The sequence below is a fragment of the Manis pentadactyla genome, chromosome 4 (assembly GCF_030020395.1).
Source record: "Manis pentadactyla isolate mManPen7 chromosome 4, mManPen7.hap1, whole genome shotgun sequence".
Lineage (NCBI taxonomy): Eukaryota > Metazoa > Chordata > Mammalia > Pholidota > Manidae > Manis > Manis pentadactyla.
This window is the reverse complement of record NC_080022.1, coordinates 11,566,292-11,583,012: the sequence shown is the minus strand read 5'-3', so window position 1 is coordinate 11,583,012 and position 16,721 is coordinate 11,566,292.

The window sequence follows — 16,721 nt, the reverse complement described above, 5'->3', positions numbered from 1 at the left end:
GGCTGCATCTTACCTTTGAGGAGGGTAAAAGACAGTTGGTTGCAACCCAGTGGGATCAAGGTTGGGAGAGGGGAGCAGAAGGAGCCATGGAGTACATTGGAAGGAGATCCAACCAGGGGAGACTTCCAAGAGGAAGTCATGTTTAAACCAAGTCTTGAAGGATGGGTCACAATCACCCAGCAAACATGGGTGGGGGAGGGAAGGGCTTTGCAGGTGGAGACCATCTGTGAAGGTGCAGAGTGATACCGATGAATCAGAGTGGAGTGCGAGGAGGAGGGGTCAGTGGGTGGGGCTGGGAGATGGGTCCAGCACCCTGCCCAGTTTTATGGACAAAGATGGGGCTACAAGCTGTGAAGGACTCCCCACTTTAGGGAAAGCAAACTCCCTTGACCTCCGAGCTAAACAATTCCTTTCAGGAAAGGTCACCATACTTGGTGTGCCTCAATCCCTCAGCTTCAGCCTCCTTCGTCTCCTCCTGCCTCTGGCGGAATGGAGAAGGGCCACATCCCCTTGTCACAGGAGCAGCAGGATGTGGGGCTGAATGAAGTGACAGAGACTGTCCTCCTCCGCCGCCCCTGCCAGAGTGTCCTCTGTGCAGGCCCCGAGGCCCTTCCTGCGGCACCTCCGGCTCCGTCCTCACCATCCTGTTTGGCTTGGATGTGGTCCCTGATCTAGGGAACCAGGAGGAATGGGGTGCAGACGCACTGAGCCCTGAGCCCTGCTCAGGAACAGCCCCTGTAATAAGTAATAAAGCTGTCTACACAGTCAGGGTTCTAGTGATACACAGGGCTCCTAGTCCCTCACCTGCTCCCCAGTCACCCCAACATCAGGCCTGGTAGGGGAAGGCTGGCTAACCCTTAGGGAACCAAGAGTTGAGAGTGGAGACTAGATTTCTGTTCTGACCATTGAAAGGTTTATAGCAGATAAGTGACCCCAACTGGGGAGGGCTTCCTCTCAGCCCATCCCACCCTATAGTCCAGATGGGTAAACTAAGGCTCAGGTCACACAGCCAGTGAGAAGCAGAGGCAAGACCTGAGCCCGGGTCTCCTGAATCCCAGCCCGGTGCTCACTGCCCTCTCTGGTTCTCCCCACAGAGGTGCCTGATGCCCGGCCAGGTGCTGGTGGGGGGTGTTTCAAGCCCACACTGAGGTGTTGGCGGACAGGGCTGGCAGGTGCTGCAGGAGTTAACGTTCTCCATCCTGGAGAGCCTGGAACATGGCCTCCTGGGAACAGACGGGGCTTATGGGCTCCTCCCCCACCCGTCATGCTTCATCGGAGGCTGACACTTTCCTGGCCTGCAGCTCCAGGGGCATCAACAAGATGAGCTAGCAAAACATGGCTTGCTGAGTCGTTCTAGGACGTTGTCAATGCCTCCCAGCCAAAGACCACCAGAAACACACCTGAATAGAGATGGACTTACTGCTGGTCACCATGAGGGAGAGCACACTCCTTGGGAAAGCAAGGGGCGTCTCAGTGAGAGGCTGCCAGGAAGGACTTGGAGGGTTGTCAGCAGGTGTTAGGTGCTTTTGGAAGGGCTCCAGGGAGAGGAGCTTTGCTCTGGATTGGAAGCTGCCACAGAGCAGGCGTGATGCTATGATTGGGTATCTTAATGCTTTAAATCTAGAAGGGAAGAGGAATGAATTAAAGCTAAAGCTGATTGGCAAAGTGACCTCCATTCATTCAGCCAGAGTACAGGGATGTCTGGGTCGTGGTGTGGACCATGTTCATTTTTTGTCTGTGTTCAGACATGATTACCGAGTGATCTTGTTTTTTGATCCATCACAGTCATTGAGTGGCCTTGTCTGATGCTGGTGACCTATGAAATTGTTTTTGTTAAAGGCATCCTACAGTATGGGAGAATATATTTGTAAGCAACATATCCGACAAGGGGTAAACATCCAAAATATATAAAGAACTCACATGCCTCAACACCCAAAACGCAAATAACCCTATTAAAAAATGGGTGGAGGATATGAACAGACACTTTTCCAAAGAAGAAATTTAGATGGCCAACAGGCACATGGAAAGATGCTCCATGTCGCTAATTATCAGGGAAATGCAAATTAAAACCACAATGAGATATCACCTCAAACCAGTTAGGATGGCCAACATTAGGAACAACAAACGCTGGTGAGGATGTGGAGAAAGGGGAACCCTCCTACACTGCTGGTGGGAATATAAATTAGCTCAACCACTGTGGAAGGCAATATGGAGATTCCTTAAAAAACTAAAAATAGAAATACCATTTGACCCAGGAATTCCACTCCTAGGAATTTACCCAAAGAAAGAAAGATCTCAGATTAAAAAAGACATATCACCCCTATGTTTCTTGCAGCACTATTTACAATAGCCAAGATACGAAGCAACTTAAGTGTCCCTCAGTAGATGAATGGATAAAGAAGAAGTGGTACATATACACAATGGAATACTATTCAGCCAAGAGAAGAAAACAAATCCTACCATTTGCAACAACATGGATGGAGCTAGAGGGTATTATGCTCAGTGTAATAAGCCAGGCAGAGAAAGACAAGTACCAAATGATTTCCCTCATTTGTGGAGCATAACAACGAAGTAAAACTGAAGGAACAAAACGGCAACAGACTCACAGACTCCAAGAAGGGACTAGCGGTTACCAAAGGACAGGGATGGGGGAGGGTGGGTAGGGAGGGAGGGAGAAGGGGATTGAGGGGTATTATGATTGGTAGACATGGTGTGGAGGGGTCACGGGAAAGATAGATTAGACAAGTGACTCTGTGGCATCTTACTACACTGATGGACAGTGACTGCAATGGAGCATGGGGGGGACTTGATAAAAGGGGTGAATGTAGTAGCCACAATGTTTTTCATGTGAAACCTTCATGAAAGTGTGTATCAATGATACCTTAATAAAAAAAAAGAAAGAAAGACATTGTTTTTGTTTACAGGAGCACACCATAGCCTAGCTGGGAGGGCAAGGCCAGCTCCCCGAGTGCAGGGACTGCTTTTCCCTTTCTCAGTGTGAATGGAAACAGCATGGGGCCCTGGAAGGCGGGCCACATCACACAGGTAATTTGCCCTAGGGCAAATGCCAGTCATGCCTTGTCTGTCCGGCCCAGTGCCGCGGAGGAAGCCCAGCTGAGGCAATGAAGCCAAGAGGCTTCAGAATCAGACCTGGCTTCAAATCCTGACTCTGCTCATGCCCTTGGGCAAGTCACTTTCCCCTTGCAACTACGTCATTCAATAAGTACTCAGCAAATGCCTGCTGAATGCTAGGGACTGGGGACCTTGGGCAAGTGCCTTAATTCTCTAGGACTCTGGAAAGTGGGAATGATATTGGTACCTAAGATAAATGATTGCCTGTGTCCCAGGGTTCAGTGAGATTAAATGAAAAGTTTTGGGAGTCTCAAGCACATTTGACACCTGCCATCTGAATTTCCCAGGGGTCCCTGCCTCCCTGACCACCCCTGCCTCATGGGACCTTTGTTGGTGGGGAAGCAGGAGGGGACCCATTCCATGTTCAGCTGCTTTGGAGAATGAACCCTCTGTCCCTTTGCCCAGGAGTCCAAGAGTCCAGCTGGTCTCCAAGCAGGTCTGGGCTGCACAAAGCAGAAGGGGCTGTCCCTCTGGGCTGCACTCAAGCTGCTCTGTGAAGCTGGACCAAATAACACATCAGGAAGGTGGCCCCAAATCTTGGATCTGCCAAGCACTCAGCCAGGCCTCCGACTCTACGCAGGTCCCAGCTCCTCCCCCTGACCAGGATGCTGCCTGTTTGGCCCTAGTCTGACCATCTGTCCAGTGGGGGTGCCCTCCCAACACTGACGTTCTATGTCTCCCCGGACGTCTCCAGAGCAGTGCACCAATGTGGTTCCTGGGGCCTGGGGAGGCAGAGAGGGTGTTGGGGTGGTGGGGAGGTGGGGGGAGAGGGCATGCAGCATCCTGCCTTCTCCAGGCGTGGAGGGGGTGGTGACAGAGGAGGGTGTGAGACCAGCGCAGAAGGCTCTGTATCTGCCAGAGGGGGCGGGGGGTGGCCCCTTACATGGGCTTGCGTGGTATGGCAGTAGGGGCCCTAGCTGAGGGCTGTGTGTACAGGTGTGCATTTGTGCACGGGCAGGACTCTGTCAGAAGGGGGTTGCACATTCACGTGTGCATAACGTGGGTGGGTCTCGGAAATAGCCTGGATTTAGGATTCAAACTATCCTGGGTCAATTGCCAGTTGAATGACTTTCTGGTGATGTGACCTTGGCCAGGTCACTTGCCCTCTCTGAGCCTCATTCATCCGCTCCACAAGCACACTGTGAGCTCTTGCTGTGTAACAGGCATTGAGGAGGCAGAGGCAAACAAGGCAGAGAGAGTCCAAGCTCTCATGCCATTCCTGGCCTAGCCTTAGTTTCCCCATCTTTAAAGTTAGGGTGGTAACATCCATTTTCCAGATAATGTATGTAAAGAGCAGGGCATAGGATCTAAGAGCTCATTGAAAATTTGTTTTCTTCCTACTGGAAACCTTGGGGCTGCACTCCTTCCAAGGGACACGGTTCTCAGCCGGTGGGAATGGAAGCCACGGGGCCACTCCCCCACTTGGAGGCATGATCCAGCTCCCGGACTGCCCTTGCTCTGCTCTGCTGGTGTGGGTGCGGGAGTGCGTGGCAGTGGTATCTGGGGTGGGGTGGATGAGACGGGGGCCTCAGCATTCCCAGAACCCCAGCGCCTTCCCAGCACCGGCCAAGAGAAGTCAGCGGGTGGGTCTGGAGGACAAAGATTCTCTGTGGGCCCCCCTCAGTCCCCGCTCCCGGCTCACTCAGTATGGGCACAGGTGTGGTATGAAACTCCTCCGACCAGTCGGGACACCCTCTTCCCCGCGGGCGGGGCCCACGGGGAGGGGGCCGGGGAAAGGGCAGCGGAGGCAGCTGCCAACTTCCCAGTGGGCCGCTGTTTACACCCAAGCGATGAGCTGGCTCTTGGCTTTCCTGCCTGCTCCCCTGGCCAGGTGTGCCAGGGGAAGCGGGCTGGCTCCTGCCTGGCTCAAGTTGGCATTCAGTGCTCTGGCCCTGCTGGGTTTGGGCACCAGAACGGACAGCTGGAGGAGGATGACTCTGGACCTTGCTTAGAACCAGATGTCTGATCTCCTGCTCTGCCTGATTTCTCCCTTGGGCCCACAGCAAGTCCCCTGAGTCTGAGAACCTGCAGTTCCTCTTACAGGAGAGGCTGGTGGAGCTTCAGGGCACCCGTGGGCCAGAAAGGACGGTGCCCTGGAGAAGAGGTTGGTGACCTCTCTTTTCCGCATCAGTGAGCTGGGGGTGCGTCTCAAGAAGGGTGGTGCCGTTTGCCAGGCCAGAGGGCAGGTGGGGAGGAAACAGGCTGGAGCTGGAGCGGGAGGGATTCAGGTCAGAACCAGGAGAGTCTCTGTAGCCCAGGGACGCTGGAGTCAGAAGGGGATGCCCTGGGCCTCTGGCCCGATTCCTCTCAGGCCTGCCTTTGGCAGGCGCAGGAGACAGGCCAGAAGAGATGGAGGGGGCTGGGGGGCTGGGTCCCCTCTTCCTCATACCAAGTCAAGGGTGTGAGGACCCTGCCCCACCCTAGCCCTCCATTCCCTCCCACATTGCCAGCCATAACCACAGAACCACCTCAGGCTTGGGAGTTGTATGGTTAGAATTGCACAGTGATCATAAAGGGCAAATTCCTTTAACCTCTCTGAGCCGCAGTTCTCCTCTTCTGCATGATGGGCTGAGTGTATTTGCCTCTCAAGGTGCATGTGAGAGCACAACACGTCACACCGGCAGCCAGAGGTAGGGGGCACTTTGTATGTATCATGTCTCTCTCATGTGGTTTAGTGTTTTCCCCCCATCAGCCCCTTCAAGAGAAGCACCATTGCAGCCCCATTTTACAGATAAGGACACTGGGGCTTAGAGACGGTCCAAGGGAGAACACGTGGTGAGCTGGGAGATATGTGACCCGTGGGGACCCTGTCACCCTCTCTCAGAGGGGTGACACAAAGGCCACGAGCTTGCAGGAGGAGAAGAGACCAGCAGCCAAGCTGACCCTTGCAGTGGTCACACGGCAGGGAACTTGCTGACCTGCAGGCAGGGTGTCCTCTCCCTATCTGCCGCCTTCCCAGGTTTCACTTCCTTAAGTAATGGGCCACAGCTGCAGAGCCGCCTCCCCAATGACACTGATTGGCCGGATGAGGTCCTGCCCGGTGCCTGCCACCCCCAGCTCACAGGGCCGCCCTTGGCCCCTCAAGCCCCACCTCAGGGGCCACCTGCTTCCTCACCAGCCCCTCTGCTGTCCAGGCAAGAGCTCCGCCTTCCCGCCCTGGGCACGGTCCCTGAGTGCCTGTGCCCTGCTGTCAGCTCTGGGGTGTCCAGAGAGGCAGGGAGGCTCCCTGTTCTGACCCATTCCAGCCTCACTTTAGTTGTATGTTCAAAGAACAAGATGCAGGGACATTAACACACCTGCACGTAGCGCAGCTGGGAGGAGGAGCCGGGAGCGACCCGTGCCCCGCTCCCCCCAGGGCCTGGACTTGCAATCCTGTCCACCAGGCCTCCATTCACCCTGGCTTCCCCCTCCTTTTTCAGGCCCCCTGCTGCTGCCCAGGCTCTGGCCTCCCAGCCTCCAGTCTGGGGCCTCCCAGCAGCCTCCTCTGACCACCACCCACCCCTGGGCTGAATCCCTCAATGGCTCCACTATACCTCCTGATAAAAGTCCTGACTGCTGACGCCCTGGATGACCGGCCATGCCAGGAACACCTGGGTCTACAGGGCCTTCTCACGACTGGCTTCCCGGCCTGCAATCAGCCCTGAGTCTTGTCTGGAGGCCAGGGATGCAGTGGTTTTGTGAGTCCCCAAGAGGAACTAAGGCCCAGAGCGGGACTCCGCCTTGCTCCAACTGCTATGGCCAGGCAGTCTGGCAACGGCCCAACCCTTTCCTGGGGCCTTACCTTCCACCCAGCACTGGGCCCCTTGGGAAACAAGCTACCCACGGGCAGGTCTAAGCCCTCCTCACCCACTAGATGCCCACTCAAATCCCTGTAAACCAGAGCCATCGAGCAGATGGCTGCCTGTGCAAATCATCCCCAGGGGCCGCGTGTGCTCCTTGACCCTGTTGCCCACCAGTGCCCACTCCTCCCTAGAGCAGCCTCACGTAGGGGAGCAGTGACAGCTGCCGCTGTGCAGGCAGGTTTAGGGCACAGGGCCCTGAGGCTGCCCCCCAGCAAGGCCCCGGGGGAAGAATGCAGCTCTGCCCATCTCTCCCTCTCCAGGCAGGGAGGTCCCACCCTGGTGCCTACCCCGCTTGCCCTGCCCAGGCGGCCCCCAGCAGGTGGTTTTCTGGGGCTGGGCCTGGTTCAGCCTCCAGGGCCTGCCGGTCACGTAGCCAAACTCATTCCTGTTCTCCCGCTGCCCAGGCTGCTGAGCACAGCGGTTTCCTGCTGGGGAGAGCACAATGGAGCCCGCCCCGAGGGACCCACCCTGGGGAGGCACCAGCCCGGCCGTCTTGGAGCGCTGTGTGACCCAGGACAGGGCCCACGCCCTCTCCGAGTCTTAGTATCCCTGGTGAGAAATGAGGGGGTGAGACAAGGTCGTGTGAGGCCATCTCTAGAAATGATAACAGCGAACTTTCCTGAGTACCAAGTACACGCCAGCACCTCACTTCCCCACAGCCACCCCGTATGGCAGGGACAGAGCAATATTAACTCACTTGGCCGCCGTCAAATCCCCCTTTTCTGTCCGACCTCCCAGAGCCGCTCTCCCCGAGCCGCTCTCCCCACACACACACCCAACCCCACAGCCCCTCTATCTTCTCCCTTCTCTTCCCAGGAGGCACCCAGCCTGAGAGGAAGTGTCGGAAGGTCCAGACTGGATCAGAGGGCACCTGCCCCGAGATGGTCCACTGACAGTGGGGGAGAAGGGTCAGGGAGATGCAGGGAGAGGGGCTGATAATTCGGGTAGAGGCAGTGGGGAGAGAGGCTGAGGGCTGAAAATGGATTGCAGGCTGGCCTGGGAGGAGGGGCCAGCCAGCTTGGGACCAAGAATCAGGCCACAAGCCCCTGCCAGAGGATTTCCAAGGCTAGGAGCCTGGGTCCTGCAGCTTTTTACTCCAGCCTCCCCACCTGTCTCAGCCTCTACTGTGCCACCACCCCCCACCTGGACAGCCTCATATTCATCTCCAAACTTGACCCAGCCTCTCCAACCCAAAGCGTGGAACCGACAGCCTGACCAGGAACCAGATCCTCTCTGGTGGGGAGAGGGAAAGGGGTGACACTCCCCCACTGGGACAATTCCCCAGGACCTATGAGTGAGCGGCCCAGAGACCCCCTCCTGGCTCTGCCATGGGTCACAGTCTGTGCAGGTGTGCGGCCAGAAAGGCAGGGCCCCAAGGGAGGCCCTTCCTCAGGGCCCCACAGAGGTTTCCAGGGGAGAATGGGGAACGAGCCAGACCTGGGCTTCTCCCAGCAAGAGGACGGACTGATGGTGTGGCTCCCTTGGGCAGTCTGACAGTGGCCACTGTCCCCACAGCCCATCTCCCTCCTCCCGCGGTTCGTTGTCTAAGGCCTGACAAAGGCCCCTGATGCCCACCCCTGCCCCCAGCCTCTGGGATCAGAAGGCTCAGCTTGCCCCCTGCTCAGCCATCACCTCCATCCCGCCGCAGGCCAAGCTCCGAGGGTCACAGGAACTCTGCTCCGAATCTCAGGGTTCCCGAAGGGACCGGCCCTGGACAAAGCTCTAGCTGAGCCTGCCTCCCCCTCTTCACGTGGTGAGCACCCCCTGGCCCCCCACCATGCTCTCTCAGGCTGCTGTGGGATCCTGGCACTTGCCCCTCTAAGCTTCAGCTTCCTCGTCTGTACAACAGTTCCCCAAATAACCCCACTTTCTGGGTTGCTTGTGCAGACCAAAAGGGGCGGTGCGCAGAACCCTAAGAATTTTAATTTTAATTGGGTGGCTTGCCGCCCCTCTAGGCGCCATCCCTTCGCCCTTTCTCTCTGCACTTCTGACTCCCCTGCCTCCAGGTCTGCCGGAACCCCCACCCCCTCCCCACTTGGCTGCTGCCTTCCCAGCAGGTCTGGAAGCCCAATTGCTGGTCCTCTTCCATCACCTCCCTGGGACTCAGCATCCTCACCAGACTAGGGAGTCAGGACCTGGGTGGTGGGGATGGGCGGGGAGCAGCGGTCTAGGATCTGCGTGTTTACCAGCTTGCAGTGGACTCTGAGGCCCACGGACTCACCTGTTGGAACAGGAACATCTCACGCCTCGTTGAGTCCTGGGGCCTCTGCCACCTCCGCCCTGACCTGGTTGCTGCCCACCCCACCCCCCACGCACCCCCAACCTCCACTGGGAAAAACACTTTCCCAGAGTGTCAATTTCACCCCCCACCCACCCCACCCACTTCTAGGGCTGGGAAGGCAGGAGTGGGTAGGGCAGGGCTGGGCAGGGCTGGGCAGGGGAGACCAGCTGGTCTGTTTGTTTTTGGGGCTCTCCTCTTTGGCTGGCTTTCTAAACAAAAGCCTGGGGACCGTGGGGACAACCAGATGAGCCCCTCAGGGGGCCTGGGGCTTATAACAGATGATGGGAGGCATTTACACTTCTCCCAGACCAGGCCAACCTGGAGAATCTTTGAAGTCTTGCCATGCAGGAACTACTCCCCATTTTACAGAGGAGGAGACTGAGGCTCAGAGCGCCTCCAGGACATGCCCCAGAGCACAGAGCTGAGGAAGCCCCCACGGGCGACTCAGCAGGGGGTGAGTCCACCGCAGTGGGCGCTTGGCCACTCTTTGCTCCTCTAGTCTCCCTCCCTCTCCTCACTGCACTCCCCCCCAGCCTGGGCCCCTTCCCCTGCCCGCTCAGGCCATGCCCCTCTCCCTTCTCTTTCTTCCCCAGGTGGCCCCATCCGCAGCCCTGCCCCCTCATCATCCTGTGAGCACAAACCTCTCGTGGCTTCAACTGCTAATGTCCAAACCATTGACTTGAGGTCAGTGGCAACATTTAAGGAACCTGCAAGGGTCAGGCCCTGTTCCTGACATGTCACCCAAGATCAGTTCTTCTAATCTTCAGAACAGCTCTGTGACGTAGGTGTCATTCCTTTCCCGTCTTACAGGTGAGGAACGTGAGGCCCAGAGAGGTGACAAGGCCCACTGGCCTGTAGGTGACAGAGCTAAGATCCTAACCCAGGCAGCCGCATGCTTCGTGTCTCCATGTACCCCTCTGGCTGGTCAGCCCAGACCTCTGACTGGGCTTCAGGCTGGGTTCCCCCTCCCCATTTCCCAGGAGTCCCCTGCAAGAGGGTCACCATCCACCATTCCTGCCTGCTCCCCACCCCCACCAAAGCTCCTATCTCTGTGTTAAGCCCCTCACCCCACCATCCACCCCTAGATTGGGAGTATCTCGTGTCCCATTCACTCACCCCCAGCAGCAGGGCCTGGGCACACAGTAGGGCCTGGGGCCCTGTTCTTAAAGGAACAAAGCGACTCCTGCCCAGGATCTGACCTCCGCTTTCCCACAGTGCCCTCTGCTGGTCAGACAAAACACTGCCCTGGGGCCTCCAGACCATCAGCGGGGCCTGATCCCCATCACCCTAATAACGCCCTGGGGGTATAGAGCTCCTTTCTTCCCCCAACTCAAAGAACTTTCCCACCTGTGATCTCCCTGGCCTGGGACCGGCCCAAGGAGTGTGGGAGGGCTCGCGTTTCTCTCCCCACTTTAGAGAGACCAACCAAGGCCTGGAGAGGGAAGGGGCGAGCCCCAGCGTGCTGGCAGAGCCAGAAAAGAGCTTATAGGTCTGCTCCTCCGGTCCTCAGTTACGGATGCACAAACTGAGGCCCAGAGGGAAACAGACGTGCCCCAGTGAGTCCTAGGCTAGAAGCCCAGTGTCCTAAATACTGTCCGGGCCTTTCCCACGACATCAAGATCCCTGCCTGCAGCTCTGCAAGGCTTGGCCAAGTCGTTAAATATAAGGAGCCTCTGTTGTCGCATTTGTAAAAAGGAACAGTACTTCCCGGCTACCTGCCTCCCAGGGGACCAGGACGCGGATGTGGGAGTGCTCAGGACCGGCTGTGAAGACGGTGAGGCCCCTGGCATGGAAGAATGAGGGCAGAGGCCCAGGCTGCAGATTTCAGCAGGACCCTCCCCCTGCTCACACAATAAACACAATGCAGGAGGCCACTCCTGTCCAATGCCTGACCTTCCAACGGCCGGCACGCTGTATATGCTGCCTGCGTCCTGCCCTTGCTGATCTGGTCATGGTATCATGGCTGGGAGATGAGAGGAAATGGTGGCCAGTCTGATCCTGTCTCAATTCCTGCCCTGTTACACCCCTCCTGGCACTTCTCACAAACTGTCATTTTATTTATTTATTCCTGTGACCTGTTAATATCTGTGTTCTCTGACAGACTCCAAGCCAGGTATTGGCAAACTTTGTCTACAAAGAGCCAGATAGCAAATATTTCCAGCTTTGAGAGCCATACCATTTCTTTTGCAACTACACGACTCTGTCTAAGGTGAAGCAGCAACAGACAATAGGTAAATAATGGATATGTTTCAATAAAACTTTATTTACAAAAACAGGCTAAGGGCCAGGTTGGGCCCGTGGGGCATAGTTTACTGACACCTAACTCTAAGCTCCAAGACATCTGGGACTTATCAGATTACTGTCAACTGTATCCCATTGTTTGGGCAGATAGCACACTGCAGGTGCTGATTTGATCGATATTTGATGAATGAGAGAGTGGAAACAGGGACGGCCTCTGTGGATGAGACTTGAGGGACATGTGTGATGTGGCCTGATCGAGAGGGGTACACAGCTTGGGCAAACATCCAGAGGCGGGAATGGAGGAGATGCTGTGGGTCCCCAGGAGTTGTTACCAGGCTCAGAATCACCCAGAAGTCAAGATAGAGGGACTGCCTGGAATCTAAGGGCTGCCCCAACACAGCATGGCTCAGACCCACCTCCTCAGGTTACTGGAAGGACCAAACAGGCCAGGAGTGGTATGGTCTTGGCACAGCAGCTAGCACATGGGAAACTCTCAGCTACAATGATGAGTATTCTTGCTGCTATTCACCCGAACACCCGAAACTATCCCCAAGCCCCAAGCAGGGCTCTCCCTATTGGCGACTATGGTGACTACGAGAAAACCCGTCCCTCCAGGAGCTGGAGGATGTCTGTCCTATTGCTGGGGACACCCTAACACCAATTCATTCCCCAGTCTGGAGGCTCCCCCAGGGCAGAGGCTGGTCTCTCCCCAGCCTCCCCAGTGTCCATCACAGTGGCTGTGTTTCCTCCACCAGACTGGGGACTTACCCTTCTATCTCCCTGTACCCTATCTAGTTTAGCTACCTGCCTGTCACTCTACTCCAGAAGCACCCAGTCTTGAGCCTGCGGCCGAGAGTGGGCACATTCTGAGATCAGCCTGTGACCTTTCTCAAGCTGCACAGAAAGGCCCCCATCCCTGGGCTCCTGGACTCCTAGACCTCCAGAGGTAGCACACAGCACCTGAACCCTCCTGATGGAGCAGGAAGTCCAGCTGACTGCGGGGTTCCAGCACTGGCTCTGCTCCCAGCTGGCATGGTGCCTTTCTTGGGTCTCAGTCTCCACATCTGTATAGTGGGGGTTAGGACCAGGTAATGTCTGATGAGCTCAGGAGTGTTTCTAGCCCACCTGGAGACTTTGTGCACATCTGGGTGGATACAGCCTGGTAGTGCAAACTTAACAAGGAGCTGACACCTTTGCTAAGGCTGCGGCTGAATTACCGGCATGGTACTTTCTGGGTCGATTGGCCAAGGGAGGAAGGAAAATGATAGTAAAGAATGACGCTGTCTCCTGCTGCCCTCTGGTGGCCATATGCTGCATGCCCGCCACAGCTCAGGTAAAGCATCTCAGGGGAGCCTTACTCCATGTGGGCCTTGGTCCTAGGAGAGGGGCCTCCTCCCTACCTGCAGAGATCCCGAGATCCAGGAGTTGGAGTACCAGCCTCTGAACCCGAGAAAGGGACCCTGTCATGAAGCAGCCACTGTGGACCAGGCCTGGGCCAAGCATGGTAGAGATGAATTCAGTGCTCCTGTTTCCTCAAGCTTCCCTAGGGCAGGAGATGGTCTTGCCCCACTGGCCCCAGTGTCCAGCAGAGTGTCTGTTGTCTCCTCCCCCAGGCTTGGAGCTCCCTGAGGACTCCTTTCCCCCCATCAGACTGTGAGCTTACTTCTTCTCTCTCTCCCCACTCCAGCTAAAAGCACTCAGTCCTGAGCCCAGAGTTGAGAGTGGGCCCATTCTGAGGGAGCCGGTGGCCGTCTTTCTTGGGCTTCTCAAGAAGGCCCCAAGGTACTCACTATCCCCAGGCAGGGCTGGGCCTCCAGAGAAACAGAGAACTGTACTGGGGCCACATTGTGGCCTCCACCCGATCTGAGAATGACCGGAAGGAAGTTCAGTTTGCAGATGAGGAAAGAGAGGATGGGGCTCTTCCCATTGCTCTTTGGATAAAGGCCAGATCGCAGGCTGCAGCCCTGCAGGAGTTGGCTCCTGCCACCTCTCCCCCTCCTTGCTGTCCTTCAGCCACCGTAGCCCTCTCTTCCTCCTGGAATTTGGTCCCTTCCTTTCACCTCCAAACCATTGCCTGTGCCGTTTGGATTAATGCCTACCTGCCCCACCAGAATGGTTCTCCCTCGCCCAGTGAAGAGGAACATCGTCAGTCTCATTCATGCTGTGATCTCAACACCACAACAGTGCTGAACACAGAGTAGGTACTCAGTAAGCATTTGCTGGATAACTGAAAGGTTGAATCAGTCAGTACAGAGCTATAGAACTTTCTAGATGTGTGACCTTGGACAAGTCTCTCTTTCAGTCAACAAATGCTTATTGAGCACCTACTACATATTGTTCTGGGTATAGGAATCAAACCTACATCTGCCTGGTTTCCAGTTCTTCTCTCTTTCTGCTTATTCAACTCTGCCTTTCCCAAGAAAACCAATATTGAAGAGATGTTTGAGGCCTGGAGATGGCCAACACCAGTCAGGAGTCTTGTCCTCTCCCCAGAGACCCTGGATGTCATTATGCCAATCTCCTGATGGCCCCCAGCATCCTGCCTCCATACCTTTGTGCACACAGAGCCCTCCTCCATCTCTAAATGCCAACATCCCATTTAGCCTTCAATATCCCATTGCAGGGTCACCATGGCCTCAAAGCCTTCCCCACGACCCTTGGCAGAAGCAGCTCTTCTCTAAGAACACTTGCCTGGCCTGAGGCTGCACCATTCCTGATCCATGCCGTTTATGCACATGGCTCCCTGCTTCTGTGACCGCTGTCCCCCAGGACTGCCTGGGAGGGGCTGAGTCTGATTCAACACTGTATCTCTGAACAAACCCTGTAGCATCTCCTCTCCACGCTCTGGTGCCCAGCCCAGGGCCAGGCACTCAGGGTTGGTGAATGTCCATTGTTGAATAAGAACAAGTGGGGGCAGGCCACAGGAGTGGTGGCTCTGGCTGGATCCCCCAAATCATGATGGGAGTAGGGGATTCTGGATGTGAAGGGGATGACCCAGAATTCTCTCCCCTGTCCCCTCCCCCACCAGGGGTCCCCTCCCCTTCTCCCCCATGGGTGGGTGGGGCAGTGGTGGAGGGCAGTGGAAGGTCAAGGGGCAGATGGACAGTGCGCTGAGCTGCGAAAGGACAGCCTGCCCCTGGGGAAGGACAACCACACCTCTTGGAGCTGTCTGGGAATCTGGGAATCATCAGCTTCAGCAGAATTCCAAGGACTGGGAAGGTGAATGTGGGTTTGCAAGTGGGAGCTGCCCACCCTGGCACGGCCCAGTCTCAGGTTAGTGCCAGGGCTGGACTGACAGACAGGAGACCTGGCTTCTAGTCCCCACTCTGCCATCGATTTGCTGGGTGACCTTGGGCAAATCCCTGCTCCTCCCTGAGCACCAGCATGTACAAGGAGAGGACTGAGTCAGTGTGGAGCTGACGGCCATGAATGCCAGAGGCTGGGACAGACAAAACCACCTCACCCCACCACAGCCATATCTCTGAGTTGGGTGGGGCCACTGCCCAGCCTCACCCACCTGTCCCTGTCCTAGGCTGAAGGGGGCACAGTGGGGTTCCCAGGCACCCTCTCTGCTGTGAGCTGCCCTATCCTCTCTGCAGGCACTCCCCCCCACCATCCCCTATACCCACAGAGCAGCCAGGCTGCCAGCTGGGAGCAACAGCAGCTGTGACCAAGCGCCCCGCGTCAGGGTGAGTCAGAGCTCTCTCTCCAAGCCAGATCCAGTCACTCTGCACCAGGCAGAAGGGAAGGGACACTTCAGCCTCCCCATCCCCGGGCTACGCAGGACAGGACCCTGGAGCCTGGCCACAGGCAGACCTGTCTTTCTCACACAAGAGCAGGCACACACCTGGCACTGTGCAAGGAACTGGAGCATCCCTGGTGATCAGGACAGATCTGGAGGGTGGGGCTGGTCTCATGGGGGCAGAACATGGGGGGCTCTGAGCACCTGTGATGAACACAGCACTGACTTTAGGACTGGCATGTCTGTCTTGTTCACAGTGGCACATAGTAGGTGCTTCATACACATCCACTGAATGGAGCTTCTCCAGGCTTCGCATAGGTGCAGGAAAGCTGTGTTCACCATTACTATTATTTATTTTTAACCCTAAGTTAAGTACCTACTGTGTGCCAGATATTTGCATATATTATCTCATGAATCCTGACAGCGATTCTGCAAGATGAGATTTTTACTCCCAATTAACAGATGAAAAAACGGAGGCTCAGGGAGGTGAAGCAATTTGTCCAAGGTCACACCCTTTTGTGTGAGCTGAGCCCCAATTCACAGCCGGTCTGCTGACACCAGCAGCTAGGGCCACTCTCCACCAGACTTTGTTCAAGAGAGGGCACCAGGCCTGGAAGAAGAGAAAAAGCGCAGCACCCACCCCACCCCCTACCCCAGCCTCTGGAAGTCCCACCAGGCCCGACCCTGCCCTGCTAGAGGCCTCCAGCTCCACCCTATGCTCCTGCCTATTCATCCTCCCAAACCCTGCTGGGCCATCCCCAGGTTTTTGAAGGGAACCAGTGAACCTGAGTTCCTCACCTATAAAAGGTTTACAGGTATATGTAAGGATGGAGAGACAAAATATGTGCAAGTGACTCAGACATAGAAGGGCTATGTGCTTGGGGAGGTTTGCTAAGGAGCTGTGGGTGTGGTGATTGTATGTAAATAGGAGTGTGTGTGGCTGTTAGTGAGTGTGTGCTTGTGTGTACAAGTGTGTGGCTGTGTGTTAGCATGTGCCAGTGTGTACGTGTGTGAGAGTGAGTTTGCAGGTGGGCCCGTGATTAGAGTGGCCCACTGTTGCTCCATTAGACAGGATTCCCAGGCTGAGACCCTGGGCCTCAGTTCTCATTGCCCTATATTAGCCCGAGAGGCAGTCTTGCCCCACTTCGGGCCTTGCAGAGGCCATGCAAGGTGATGCTTGATGCCTGTCCAGCAGTGAGCCACTAGTATGCTACTCCCATCACTGACCCTCCACCCTACGCCAGGGTCCCCAGAATGAGGAACTGACGGTCAGAAGTCTCTGTCCCTCACAGCTAAGGGACCTCCGCAAGGCATCTGACTTCTGGGGCCTCATTTTCGTCCCCTGCAAAACAGGTGTAAGGGAAGTATTGTTACTGTGTTCAGCCAGGTGTCTGGTTATTAAATTAATGTTGTGTACTTTGTGCCCCAAAAGCCAGAATCTCCCCGCCCCCACCGCCCCCTTCCCTGACCTTCAGGCCCTGTC